The 5,282-nt window shown below is 40.2% G+C and overlaps 1 non-coding gene across 1 annotated transcript; it reads left to right on the top strand.

Moving 5' to 3' along the window:
- Positions 1-564: 564 nt before the first annotated feature.
- LOC143661802 (U6 spliceosomal RNA) lies at positions 565-670 on the top strand. The gene has a single exon (XR_013164852.1). It is a non-coding gene; the product is annotated as a U6 spliceosomal RNA (small nuclear RNA).
- Positions 671-5,282: the final 4,612 nt, after the last annotated feature.

The following is a 5,282-nucleotide window of genomic DNA, read 5'->3' as shown; positions in this document are numbered from 1 at the left end:
GAGTCATGAGTAACGGGGAGAATCTTCTTTCTGTGTTCTCAGAAAAGCCTGGCCACTCGATTTCCCCTCTTATTATTATTCGGTCATGGGTGATGCATGCAAGAGAATGTGAGTGTCAGGCAGGTACCAGGTGAATGACAAGAGGTCATTGTCTCCTGCTCTGTGAGCTTTGCTTAGGGCAGGAGAATGTCATCAACTCTCCCTTAGCTGCTGGGCTCCTCACTTATAAAGGTAACCAGCATCCTGGATTTTATTTTTATAGTGCCTATGGACGTTATAAAAAAATTTTTTTTAATTTAGCATATATGTACATAGCATTGGATAATATATTATGTAATTTTACTTTTAGGAACGTGTTATTATACTCTATGCAGTTTTCTACTAATTGCTTTTTACAGTCAGGTTTATGTCTCTAAGTTTCATCTGTGGGGCATGAAGTTCATTCATTTCACTGCTGTATAACATTTTTTTATAGTAATGTTTCTATATTTTGTCTGTGGTACAGTTATCCTTTGTTTGATCTCTAACTTATTATTTTTTTAATGGTGAAAAATAACATATATAGTGCTCGCTTCGGCAGCACCTATACTAAAATTGGAACGATACAGAGGAGATTAGCATGGCCCCTGCGTGTTCTGTATTTTTTAATTAAAAGTTTCATCATATCTGAAAAAATATATATATACAAAAAAGGAATACATTTCCAAGCACATTTTAACAAGTAGCTAGTTATACAACAGATTTTAAAGTTTGGTATGGGTTACAGTTCCATGATTTTTCATTTTTTCTTCTAGCTGCTCCAAGACACTGGAGACCAACAGAAATATCAAGATATTGATCCAGCAGTCATATTCATTTGTTAAATCCTATCTTCTCTGTCATATTCTTCCTTCTCTTTTTTTTTGTGAAAAATGACATATATACAAAAAAAGCAATAAATTTCAAAGTATATTGCAACAATTAGTTGTAGAGCAGATTTCAGAGTTTTGTATGGGTTACAATTCCACGTATATAACATTTTATTATATCATATGAATAAGTAATTTTTCTTCATTCTCTGGTCACTTTGCACCCTGGTGTTATTTCTAGTTATTATTATAATGTTGCCATGAATGTTCTTATACATAAATCCTGTACAAGAGTCTCTCTAGGGTTTATACTTAGGAATAAGAGTCACAACAAATCTTGGCGCATGTGTGCAAGAGTTTCTGGATTCTAGAATGGTTAAGTTATAAAGGGTCAACTTATTTTTCTTCAAAGTGATTGTACCAATTTATGCTCCTATAAATGGTATATAAAAATTCCAGTTCACTCACACCCTCACTGGTACTTTTTTTCCTACTCAGACTTTTTATGTATTTATTTTTCATATATAGTTGTGCATTTATCATCACAGTCAACTTTTTTACTTTTTTGTGAAAAATAACATATATACAAAAGAAAAATAATTTCAAAGCACATTGTAACAATTAGTTGGAGAACAGATCCTCTCCAGTACTTCGATGGTGTTTGTCTTCATTTTTGCCAATCCAGTGGGTAAAAAGTGGCATTTCATTGCTGTCTCAATCAGTGCTTGTTTGATTACTAATGAAACTCCGTGCCCTTTCACGTGTCAGTGGGCCATTCATGCTTCCTGCTCTGTGGAATGCTGCTTCACATCTTTTGCCCAGTTTTCCAGTGGGTTGTTTGGTTTTGTATTTGCTAATTTATTTATTGGACTTTAAGGAATATATCCTCCGTATGCATGTCTTATTTGTTATATATGTTGCAAATACTTTCTTCTGGTCTGGGTTTTCACTGAGTATGATATTCGAGGGGTCTATTGTTGAATAGAAGTTCTTAATTTTAAGGTAACCCATTTTTTTTTTCCTTTTTTCCTTTTGTAGTTAGCAATTCGGGTTTTCGTCTAAGCAACGCTCACCACCCTGAGGTCAAAAGATCGTCTCCTATGTTATTTCCAAAAGTTTAGAAGTTCTGTCTTTTACATCTAAGTTTTAAATCCACAAGGAATTGATTTTCTGAAACTCAGTACGCCTGGTGCCATGCGCATAACCGATTGACTCGGGTAGCTTGTTGTTTCTTGTTAGTCATGTACCAGTGTCCTCCACCCGCCAGTTGCGGGCTCTCTTTCTCTCTGTTTCTGGGTACTTTAGTCTGTTCCATTGGGCAATTTGTTCATCTCTGTGCCAGTAAAACACGAATTAGTAATGATGGCTTTGTAACAGCCGTGAAATTCCTCTTTGAGTGTGTCTTGTTTATTCTCACGTTTGCTTTTCCGTATAAGTGTGAGAATTAGTTGTTCAAGTTCCTGAACGAACCTATTTCACTTTTTATTGGAATTGCATTCAATCTTTAAATCAGTTTGGAGAGCAGTGACATATACCAGATATTTCTCAAAGATTCTATTATGCTTCTTGGGTAGCTGATGGTCTAGTGTGGAAGAGAGGCACAGATGGTATTATTATAATACCATGTGGTAAATGGTACGTAAATATGGAACCCCAAGGAGGAAGTCAGGGAAAGTGTAACAGTGACATGTGAAGATTCTCAATGAACAAAGATTCTGTACTCTGGCTTCTGCAGATGTCAAAGTCTGCCTATTCCATTTTTCCAGATGCCTCAGGAGTGGAGGGACCTGCCAAAGCTACCCTCATCAAAGCCCACAGGGTGGGACCAGGACTGTTGTGATGCTTTCACATCTGGATCTCTTTGATCCCTGGACCTGTACATCCAAACAAGTGCCTCCCAGGGCGCCCCATCCATTCTTTTCTCTGTCCAAATTTGGACATCAACACATGGTGTCTCTGCCAGTACTATGTGCACTCTGAGTATTTTCATTACCTTTGGAGGCCTGGCTCGTCTTTTCCAAGTAGATCTGATTATTGCCTCTGCACAGACTCTTTCATGAAGCCAGTTTTCACCAATCAAGCAAGTTTGGCTGTCAGTAGGATTGCCTCCAGGGCTTGAGCCAACTCTGGACCACATATTTCTTTGTCATAGTCCCACCATCCATGAGTACACATCACCTAGTACCTGCTGCGGTGCTGGACACTTTTAGGGGACACGGAGACGAGGGCTTGGGAGTCCGGTGGAGCTGGGTTGGAGTCTCAGCTCTGCCTAATTAGCTGGATGAAACTGGACCAACAACTGACTCTTCTGATGCTGAGGGTTTTCGTATATAAAATTGGGATGATAATTCTGGGGGTTACATAGATTATCCATAAACAGTCTCACACATAATCATCTTTCAGTCAAAGGAGAAACTACCTAAATAAATGTTAGTTTCAAAAATGCGAACAGAAGAAGACTCGCTTCTGAGGAGTACTTTTCCTCCGAGGAGCGTATGAAGTAGTGGGAGCAGAGACAGACAGAGGGCAAGTGCCGAGAGGACCCCGCAGGCTTATTCAGTGCAAAGAGTCACATTCACGCCCCACTTTGAGCCCGAAAGGACTTAAGAGATCAGGTGAAAATAGACAACTTAGAGCAGGGAAGGAAGTGAGGCAGAAATGCATCCTAGAGAATCCACACATTTGCTTCAAGGGCGCCACAAAGTTAATTCTAAGCTTTCCAGCAGCCACCGCCACCAGTCATGATAATTGCAGAGAACTACAGGCAGTGCCGAATAAGGGAGGGAGAGCGGCATGGAGAGGGGTCAGAAGAGGGAAGCCTCTTTGATAACCAGGAGGGTTGAAGCAGGATTTCAAGGATGTGAGAGCTACATATTCCAGACAGAAGGAGCCCAAGCAAACTGTATAGGAGGAGAGTAAAGAGGCTGTCCTGGGCTACGAGGCTGTGGGGCAGGTGACGAAGTCTTAGTGTCTAGATTTCACACTGAGGAGAAAATAACCTGAAGAGAACAATATTCTGATGAAATTATCCTGGTACTGCATAGTTGCAATGTCCCCCTTTCCAAATAATAACTCACAACTGTCCCTTAGAAAAGTGCCCTTAAGTGTGTCACTCCCGATGTGATCCACATCTGGCTCTGCTATTAGCAATACAGAATATTTAGAAAATCAGTGCAACATAACCCTAATAATCTTTGCTTTAAACACAGTGAGGCAAACCACAAACTTAGGAATGGTGCATTTCCCTTCAAAGTTCCCTTTGTGACTTATGAAATCCTAATTGTAGCTGCAGAAGGCATCCAAGTAGCCTGGACAGTGGCACGTATGGAAAATAGGGATGTTGAAATTAATCTTAGAAATAAGAGTAAAATTAGCGATGTCCACTTCCAGTTTGCTTTCCTTGGAAGAACAGTTTTCAGAGTTTAAAATACTTCTGAACTTAAAAGCATTGTGCATCAAATATAGTACAGTCAACATTTTAAAAGTTATATTTTGGTTGCATTAGAATGTCATGGTCGGTTCAAATATCTGGATTTCAAATTTTGACTTGAATTTTGGCCAAATGGGTTTTCCTTTACTATATTTTGATGGGCCGAAGGGCTCCCTCTACCTCTAGAAGAAATAGATTTGTAGTGCCTCAATGGACCAGTGACAGAGCCCTTGGGGACTAGAGTACCGAGAACTTCAGAGTGTTGGGGGACAGGGCACTATCTGAGGGACACCCACTCTACCAGCCCAGGATGCATCTCTCTTTTAAAAGATTACATCATCTCGAACATGTTGGAATCCATGGCCATCCTCTGTGGCAGCTGCTATTCAGGATATAGTCTCTTTTTTTTTCCCCAGGGAAAAGGATGTCTTTGCTAAATTTTTGATGGAGAAGGGGAGTTGGCAAGGCTTGATTGGTTTGACAGTTGGGGCATTCACTTATCATCATCGAAATGGTTCTTTTCTTTGGAGAATTGACCCAATCGATTATCGTGAAGCAAGTTGAATTTGTTGGAAGAAAAGTTGGAAGGTGAACAAAGGCTCGTCTTCCTCGTTTGCCCCCCGTTTTCATCTGGGAAGAGAGTTTCCTTTGCAAGTGGTGGAACCCCAGGAGAGAGAATCCTAGTGAGAGCATCTAGATTTGGAATTCTTCCATGCCTGGAGGAACTCTCTGTAGTGGGCTGTTCACAGTGACCTTGGTGATCTGTTTCTCTAGAGGGAAGTGTTTCAGTTTGCTAAAGCTGCTGGAATGCAAAATATCAGAAACAGGTTGGCTTTTACAATGGGAATTTATTAGCTTGCAAGTTTACATTTCTAAGGCCATGCAAATGTCCCAATTAAGGCATCAACAAGAGGATACCTTCTGTGAAGAAAGGCTGCCGGCATCTGGACACCTCTGTCGCATGGGAAGGCATATGGACAGCATCTGCTGGTCCTTTGCTCCTG

Source organism: Tamandua tetradactyla, chromosome 17 (genome assembly GCF_023851605.1).
Source record: "Tamandua tetradactyla isolate mTamTet1 chromosome 17, mTamTet1.pri, whole genome shotgun sequence".
NCBI lineage: Eukaryota > Metazoa > Chordata > Mammalia > Pilosa > Myrmecophagidae > Tamandua > Tamandua tetradactyla.
Note: the sequence above shows the minus strand (reverse complement) of the source record. Positions and strands in the feature narration are given on the sequence as shown.